Raw genomic sequence first — 9,852 nt, forward strand, 5'->3', positions numbered from 1 at the left:
AATGAGTGGAAGATTTAGACACTTCCCCAAAAGTTATATGAATGAGTTCCCATTATGGTCAAGAGTCTCCATGAGGAAGTGATACTTCCTGGTGATAGTTATCAAATGCCTCACGGAGGGGGCCTTTGCCTGCTCTTCAGCAATGGCTGAGCCTGGTCAGGAACTTAGCTGGAGACCCACCAGCCCAGCTCCACACTTAGCAGAGTCTTCTGACTTTGCTGTAGAATACAGATTTCCTATGGTCGCAAAGTCTCTCCACTATGCAAAAACCTTGTTGGCCCTACATGGATACTGTAATAACCACAACTTCATAGGCCCCAGGAGGTTTCAGTATTTTTCACTTCCTCTTTTTACGGTGTTTAAATTTTCCAAACTAGTGATCAAAAAACACAACCTGAACCACAACGTGATAATAAGACCCAAACTTGATAGAAAATTGCCATCTCCATGCCCTCCTATCTGTTCCACTAAAATATAGTCTTCATGAAGGTAGAATTTTTGCAAGGTTTCCTCACTGAAGCATGCCCAGCACCTAGAAAAATGACTGACACATAGGAGGTGCTCAGTAAATATTTGTTGAATGTAAATAAATTTTCTTGTAAGATCATCTTGAAAGAGCCAAGATATGTGGTTGTTTCAATTGTAAGAATTGACACAATTTCTACCCTTCTCCAAATCTTCACACAGATCCATTATTTTAACAGTAGATGAATTTAAGATATTGTTTTGACATCTTTATCAGGGACCAGATGTTTAAACAAGACAGAAGTTACCTTTTTGTAATAATAGTAAGTCTTTATATAGCTTGACACCAACCTATTTACATTATCAACTGATGTCATCTTTACAATAACCTTATGAGGAAGGTATTAATACCCCCAATTTACAGATGAGAAATGTGAGTCACAGAAAGTTTTAGTAATTTTCCCCAAGTGACACATCTAATTAAGTCACAGATTTGGATTTGATATCAGGAACTGCCTCCAGAATCTATGCTTTTAACCACTATATACCCATGCTTCTCAACTTTTAATGTGTATACAAATTGTCAGGAGATTTTTTTTTTAAGTGATTATAATTCAGCAGGCCTGAGGTGGAGCCCAAGATTCTGCATTTCTAATAAGCTCCTAGGTGCTGCTGACAATCTGAGGACCACATTTTGATTAGCAAGGCACTACACTGAACCACCTCTCTCGAGAATATCCAAGGAAGCAGGCAGTCTAGAGATATGGGCTGGTTCTGTACCATGAGGTGGTCTAAGGATGCAGGTGCCTTCTTTCTATTCACCATCCACTAGGGATTGCCCTCATCTACATGGTCAAAAACGAACCCCCACCACCATAGCCACATTCCAGTCTTTGGCAAGAGAGAAAGAGAAAGCAGAGAGCAAGCAGCTTCCTTTTAAGGGCATGACCAGAAGTTACATATCACTTCTACACACTGTTCATTAGCCAGACTTGATCATGAGGTCACACCAAAGCTGCAAGGAAGGTGGGGAAATGTAGTCTCCAACTGGACCAATGCACAGCTAAAACTCAGGTGGTTCTATTATTGAAATAAAGTTTCATAATGAATTAATGTAGATTGGTGAGACAACTTACAGTCTCTGCCACAGTAGATTTAAAAGCCTGTGATTTTCATCACATCTTGTTATCTCTTTCTTCTTAGTGTGAGCCAATACAGTATATCTCCTTTCCCCCCCATCTTCTGCTGACCTGCACAGGAGTTCCTTTGGGTCTAGAAAAACCTATTTTACTACTAAGTAATCTTCCTTAATTTGGTTCCTCCAAAGCTCTGATTAAATGGAAACAGGGAGTCCATTCTTGCACACCCTAAAAATAGTACCTTATGATGAATAAATAATAAGCATTTTAAACATCTGAGTCCCCCCTCCCCATCTTTCTTTAGCCACATTTCATTAGTGGCCCATCACCTCTCAACCTCTACCTGATCCTCAGGAAACACAATGAAGCTGGAAATATTGTCCTTGAGTTGATTTTGATTAATTTTTCCTCTTTCTCTAACTAGAAATCTTGAGGAGCAGCTTTTTGGTTTCTTATCTCTATTATAGCCAGAGTGGTCCCTGAAGAAAATATAGTGAAAGTAATTCATTCTAAGTCATAAGTCAATGTGATTTGAATCAAGTTTAGGCAAAGACTGGGAGGCTGCCCTCATTTTTATTGGAACGTCTTAGCCTAAACCTAGCAACTCAGAGACATTTGGATTAGGCAACTCACACAATGCACTCATCCTGCCAGCAGTCACGGATGAGTTGGCTGGAAGTAAAGAATGCAGTGAGGATCTGTGGTAGCTTAATACATCCAGTCACTTGTGCAGGTTATAAGAAAGGGCTTACGAGTCCTGCATATCACTCGGGAACCTGGATCTTTTTTAAGGAATTTTATCTTCACAGTTGGGAAATATATTTGAGACTACTGTTCTTTTTACAAGCTTTTGAATTAAGCACAAAAGCTGAAGATACCCAAAAAAGAAAAAAAGAAGCAAGTTGGGGTAAGGCAGAAATTATTGTTGTGGCCTGGCACCACGGTTTATAAACTCTGGGTTTCTGAACAGGTCATTCTGCAAAATCTACCAAACAGAACATTCTGAAATAAATTGAACTAATCCCTTTTGCGGCAGTCAAAATGTGGCCTTGCTTTTAGTTGGACCTGAGAGTTATTACTAATAACTGGTTTTCAAAAGATGGCACCTGTCTGTATATTGACAGAGGTTTTAGCTACTGAATGGGCTTCAGCAGACAGCATGGCCAATCCATTTGTTTTAGCTTTCTCAATAATCAGTGAGTATCATCACTGCAGGCTCAGTTGGTCTGGCTGATTGATTGTAAAGACAGCCAAAATGAACAGCTCGACCATCTCACAATCTGATTTCTCCGCCATGTATTGACCCAATCCAAGTTACATATGTTACAATATTTGCAAAGCTGTCACTGTTATAAAACCCTTACTGGGTACTCACAATCGACAGGGGCTTTATGAGAACCCATTAAAATTGGAATCCAACTCACTCTGACCTGTTTGAGCTGTGAAAATTCTTCTATATGGGAGCACGGAAGTGGTTTATTAGATATCTACATATTCACACAAATATAGCAGTAACAACAATGACAAAACAGATAGCTCTTTCAGAGAATTGCCTTGGATGTGATTAACTGAGCAGTAACTGGGAATGAAAGCAGATAGAGAATAACCTTTGGGTGTATGTCTTGTTTGTTTTTGTTGCTTTTAATCTGCCTTTATTTTACAAATCTCAGGATGTGTGGAGTGGAGACCAAACTCCTGGGCCCTTTCTTATCCAAGAAGAGGAGGTGCTGGCATCTGCTGGTAGAAGTGGGGACTGTTCCTTAGCAGGAGTTGTCTCATTAACTCAGGAGATGCGCTGGTCTGTCTGGAAACTGTCTGCATTTCAGACCCCCTGGCTGATTTACGGTTAAAAGCAAAATGGGTTGTTTGAAATCGTGGAGCCAGCGGTTTGCTTTCATTCATCTTTAAAGCCTTCGGTTGAATTCAGGATAGATCAGAGAGATCTCTCATTGCACTAAATAAACTTCTAACGATACTGATTAAGCTCCTCGGATGGGACACTATGGGAATGCAGGAAACTCGAGGCCCATTAAATCACTGAGCGCACTTAGTTGAAATTATGATACTCTGGTCATCCGTGGCTAAATGAAGAGCAGAGGTTTAATGAGTTTACCAGGTTAAAAATGAGCCTGTGGCAAGCAGGAATCAGACTCATTAATTAGGACTCTACTTAAACTACTGAGTAGTTTTACTTAGCACAGTACTCAAGAAGGGGGAGGCAGGAGAGGCATGGTGATGGGGATGGCCACCTTTGCTTGTGACCCATTATGAACCACTAAATGAGGGTTAAGAGGGTGCAAGGGGTAGAGAGAAGAGCATTTTAACCAGTTTTATCCACTGACCACAATAAACCTGAAAATTCAAAATCCTTGCAGTTTTACTTTTGAAACTGACTGTCACTCAGAGTGACAATTTTCTCCACTCTACGTGGAGAGGACGGGAGGTTCTCAGACCTCGAACAATCCCTGAACTCCCAGGCTGCTTCTAAAGCGTCAACCAGTGTGAAATGGGAACTTGCCAGGCTCCTTTGGAAAAAGACTGACTTCCTTACTGTCCAAGTCCTCAAGGGACATATGGACAAAACCAGTCTGTTCCTACAGTAATGGGAAGACACCTCCATTTCAATTAGCAGCAATTAGTTGAGCACTGGGAACTCAAGGTGAGGGCTTTGGAGAAATATTGGCTGCCTCTTTCTGCGAGGTCTTTGAGCCTCCATCTTATCCTCTTTGAGCCTCCATTTCTTCATCTGCACAATAAGGGTAATAACAACACATAACTCAAAAGGGTCTTGTGGGGATCCCTAACAATCATCCGTGCAGCTTGCTTAGTTAGTGTCTGGCATTCTAAACCTTCTACAAACTAAGGTGACTCTTGTGGTCCACAGTCGACAACAAGGCAAAAATTGCTCCATTTCACTTCTTGTTTCAGCTGTGTGAAGCAATGAACATGGAAAAGAAAAAAGGAAACATAGATGTAAAATGCTTGGGGGAGTTTAGTCTGGTGAACAGCCGAAGGCACTGAGTGACTGTTCTTACATGAAGGGAGTCCATTTCTACAGACTTGCTGCTCTCTGGCTCGCTCTCTCTCTCTTTCTCCCTCCACACTTCTCATCCTCCTGTATCCCTCCACCCTTTTTGTTAGTACTGAAAGAGCCTGGTCCTGCCAGCATTTTCTTATAAAGCAAAGGCATTTTGTCCTTGATTCAAAGAAATTGCAAATGAAATTGTCATAGCCGAGTCTGCAATTTAATGTCTTTTATGCTTGTCTGTGACAACTCAGTGCTGTGTTCAACATGCTAATCTTCTGATTTGGGTGTCCTGATTTTTTAATTCAAAGAAAAGCAGCTGAGTTAGATGTGTATGATTTGACTGATCAGGGCTCTCTGCATGCACGAAAAGAACGTGTGTGAAGAAAGACCAGTTCATCCATACTGAGGGGATAAGCTAGGGTGGATCAAACAGGAATTGGACAACCTTTTTCTCCAAAAGGAAATCTGACCAAATGACTCTTTAAGTCCAGCAACTCGGAATGGTCTTTTTTTCTTCCTTCTGTAACTATCAAATATATATAATACATATCATATATATATCAAATATACAATCACATATATATCAAATATGTATATACAGTTATATCACACACACACACCTATGAGCAGATGAGGACCAACTATAAGTGAAAAAAGGTTTCTAGCTTCCAACTCACCTCCTTTCTCTTGACACCTACAAGTGTATTATACTGCAGTGAACATTATGCCTCACGGTCTAATAGAAACAAAGGGACACTGAAACAAAAGGGACACTTCAGAAAGGCACTGGCCCATATAGGATGTTGCAGAAGCCTAATACTGGTAGAAAATTGCATTTTTGCCTTGAAATACAGTCTTGTTAATGAGAAGAGAATCATATTATGAACTAAACGTTCTTTCAGATATTTATTAAGCCTTATTTTTAAGTTGTGCCTGTTCTGATAGCTCCAATTCATTCCTTCTCCTTTTTCCCCCTTCCTTTAAATTGTCTAATGTTTAAGTTCCTAAGAAAATGTGGTGTGAAAATTAAGCTCCCTGAAAGGGATTTTTTAAAAGATCATTTTTGTATTCCCAATTTCTAGCTCAGTGTCTTACACCAAGTAGAACCTCATAGTTTTGATGAATGAAGGTTTAAGTTGCAGAAGCTTTCAAATATCAGTGAGTAAAATAGGCTAAATAACTTAAAAAGAATTTTTTTAGTAACAGGGAGCAGTATCTTTCTTACTTGAGAAACTGAGAAAACTGAAACATTGGAAATAATACCATTCTGTATCTTAGGTCAAACAAAAAAAAGTATATAATATAAATATACACAAATATATACATCCAAGCGAATGATCTGCAAAATGTCCTTCCACTTAACAATTTCAGAGCAGAGGCACAAATGAACTCTCGAGGTTTCTTTCAGTAAGATGCTTGCTAGCAGCTAATAGTGTGTTTTGAGCAGTTGCAGGGCTCAAAAGCACAAAAGCACTGTATAAACTCTAAAACAATAAAGAAATAGCTTGAATTGTAGTTAAAAAAAAAAAAAAGAACTAATGAAAAGGGACGTAAGAGATATAATGGAAATAAATAGTTCTTCTTCTTCCAACTTCCCTCCAGGGAGCAGGTTATGAAAGATAGCTGGAATAGTAACTGGAATAAAATTCTTCCAGGGTAGAAAGTAATTAGGGGTGAGTACATGAAAGCCCAGGTTTAATTGTTCTTTTTAATACAGTGAAAAGAGGGCATTCATCATACAACTCTGAGTGTCACATTAATGGAGCCTACCCCCAACAGAATATTATAAATTAATATTTTTATATGTCCTGTAATTATTTTGTGAGTAGCACATTTGTAGTGTATTGTACTGGGGGAATGTTAGAAGCATTAATCAGGTAAATGTCATCATTGCTTAAATACAGTTGTGTATTCTCAATTTTAAGCAATTGTTTTTTATATTTTAATATTCCAAGACCCTCATGAAGATGACCAATAATTTCTTAAGCTTCTGAAAGGACCTATTTCTAGTTCTAATTCACTCTCTGATATTGATTTCTAAGATTTCTCTAGAAAGCTTATTTGGGGCCATTTTTGGATCCAATCAGTGGACAAGATAGTGAATTTTATTTACAACTTCGCATTTCTGTTGGCTCATCAGTGCCTGGAGGTACAGTGTAAACATCCAGGACACCGCTGCCCGATTATGGCTTCACTTTCTCTTGTCTAAATTCTTCTCTGGAGCAAGTAGGGGTTTTGTGACACAGATGTGTCTTCCTGGGCACAGTGCCATATGGACATAAATGGTGGCCTTAGGGCACTTTAGGCAATCTGGTTATAAATATCTTCTTATTCCTAAATACTCAACTGATAAGGTGATTGTGTCAGCTAGGTGAAATTAAAAACGAAATATGCTGTTGAACCATGTTAAGCTGTCCTTTTCTTTCCCCTAAGAAATTCCCATATGCTTTTGCAGTTGATACAAACATTCCCACAGCCTGGATTGTGACTCAAGATGCAGTTTCCTTTCAAATTCATCCTAGTAGCTTGGAAATCGCCTGGCTGTAAGCCTGAAATCAGCTACTGACTCTTCACGTGACCCTGGGCAAATCATGTTAACCTCTCTGAACCTCACTTTGCTCATCTATAAAATGGCAGTGGTAATAGTATCTGTATCTTTGAGACTTGCTGGAAGGATCATGAGTTAATATTTGTGATGTATTCAGAAGAACTTGGCCACACATAAAGGCAATATCAAGCTTACTACTATTTTCCCCCCAACTCTGCTACTGAAAGTTATCAAACAAGATATTTACTCCTAGTGAATTTTAGTTTCGCAGATAGTTGATAGAATGAGATAAAATATGTGTAAGGCCTGGAAAATTATTCAGGGCTATGTGAGGGCTTGCAAAATGCCAAAGTAAAGAATTAGACTAGTAAATAAAACAAAGTAAGATTTTTTTTAAGCTTCTAAAGTAATTATTCTCTGTTTTTAAATCCTACATTTTCATATTTATCTTTCAAGAGAAATCCTTATTGTATACATGAACATGCATATGTGCGCTTATACATACACACAGCCTCCAACAAAGGGTCCCTCATGGAATTAAACTTCTAGTAATGACTCCTTGTCAGTACTTTCTTGTGTTGATCATGTGTTTTATGGAACAGAGACAGAATTTTGCAGCAGGTATATTCATCCAGTATCTTGTTATATACAATAACCTTAGTAACTTTTATTAAAACAAATTTATCATATGCTTATAGTAAGTGTGGAATTATAAATGCCATGTGATGGGCAATTTAGCCCAGATGTGTTTAGAATAGGTGAAGCCATCCCTCCTTTCCACAACACAACTCTTTGTTTTATACACACATATACAGACATACACTCCCAATCCTCTACAAAATCTGGTAAATCAACCTGGTGGCTTTCTAAAGCAGGTGTTGTTGGTGGGTTTTTTTTGGTTGGTGGGGGGGACTGGGTAGCTTGAATATATGATGTTTCCATCCTAAAGTAGGCCTTGAGAAGGATGGTGAAACAAGTTAAGACCAGACAAAACGGAGGCTTTACGGGGCTGTGCCATCAAGCTTGGAGTCAGCTCATCAACACGAAAGATGCTGATGAATCAGAAAATCAGAGAAGAAGGCTTCAAGTTTCAGTCTCCAGAGACAGGTTGGCCTCAGAGATTTATTTTCAGATCTCTTTTTATTTGTCTCCACTGCATGGTAAAACTTGGGTGGGCAAAATTCTCCCCATTCCAGGGACCCTGTATAGACTGCTGTAGGATTTTATGGGACTGATACTCTGTTCTTTTTTAGAGGGCCATTTATGCCCAGTGTCTTTCCTCCTCTTAGCCAGTGTACATCAGACTCTAAATCTTCCTCCCCCACCTTTGAAAATTTATGGCAGCTTTCAGCCAGGCTTGGCTTAAAGCCATTGACCTCTGTGGCCTGCGTTATTGACCAGAACACAGCATCTTCTGCCCACATAATATATGTCTCTTTATCTCCCTGAAAGGAAAGGAAATGACTCTTGGAATAGCCAGGAACACAATAAAAGTGAGAGAGGCTTTCCCGTTTTTTTGTCCGTGGCTTTTGGCTTTTCAAAAAGCCACACTGGGATTCATATATGTGCCAGGCAGTACTTTGATCAGAGCATTGACAGGGCACCCTTGGGAGCAGGTATTGTAGGAAAGAAGCCCTGTCCCAAGTAAAATCGCCATTTTTTAAGTTCTCACACCTTGAGCATGAGTGGAATGAACAGCCTTAAGGCAGCAATGCCTCAGAACTGAATACACAGACACACTGACACAGGAAACCCATGGAGACACTCATGAAAAACACAGCAGGATTCACAGCTCCCGCCATGCCCTGGGAGGTGGAGGGTCACTGAGGCACACAAGGTGGGAGCTGGGAGCGCCATGAGCGCTCATCTAGCCCAAGCTCCTAAATTCCCAAGTGAGGAAATCAAGGACCAGCAAGAAGATACAACTTATCCAAGGTCACAGAGCAAAGAGGTGTTAGCAACGGACTCCACTAGTGTATGAAGCACTGTATGACCTTGTCCTTAAAAGTACCCTCCCTCCACCCTGAGTGTTAATTCTCCACAAAACAGAGATGCAGAATGCCGTGTAGTAGCAAGGCTTGTACATAACAGTCAGCAATAGCCTCTTGCCTTCCCCTTTGAGGTATTATTTCCCAAATCCAAATCCCGTACTCAGGAATCCTCAGCTGCCCACAACAGGATACCAGATGCTTCTCACTGTCACCTTCAGACAGGAGTTGAGAGCAGCCAGAGAAAAACCCTAAAGGAAAACGATGCAGAAAGTGGCACTTACAGCTTTGCAGCCTTGGACAAGTTTCTTACCCTCTAACCCTTCACTTCTGTGGATACAACAGGAATGGGAGCGCCACCCCTCCCAGGGTTGTTGTGAGAAGTCATAGCTGGCAGAAGTACTCAGTCTATTTAAGTGCTATTGTTACAGCCTGGGGTTGAGAAAAACTGTGTCGGAGGCATATGCTGCTGCAAAACACTCAACACGAGCTGGAGCATTTTATCGGAGTGAGCCAGGACTTTCTGGAGAAGGGCTTTGGCAGAAGTCATGACTTCTAGCATAGCTGTAATTCACTAAGAGCTGGCTGCCTATGTTCTACCTCCAGCATTAGTCCTCAGGTTTAAAGGGCAGAAAACCTAGGTGGTGCCATAGCCTTGCAAAATACCAGGAATATGTTGATATA

Source organism: Phocoena phocoena, chromosome 6 (genome assembly GCF_963924675.1).
Source record: "Phocoena phocoena chromosome 6, mPhoPho1.1, whole genome shotgun sequence".
NCBI classification, from domain to species: Eukaryota; Metazoa; Chordata; class Mammalia; order Artiodactyla; family Phocoenidae; genus Phocoena; species Phocoena phocoena.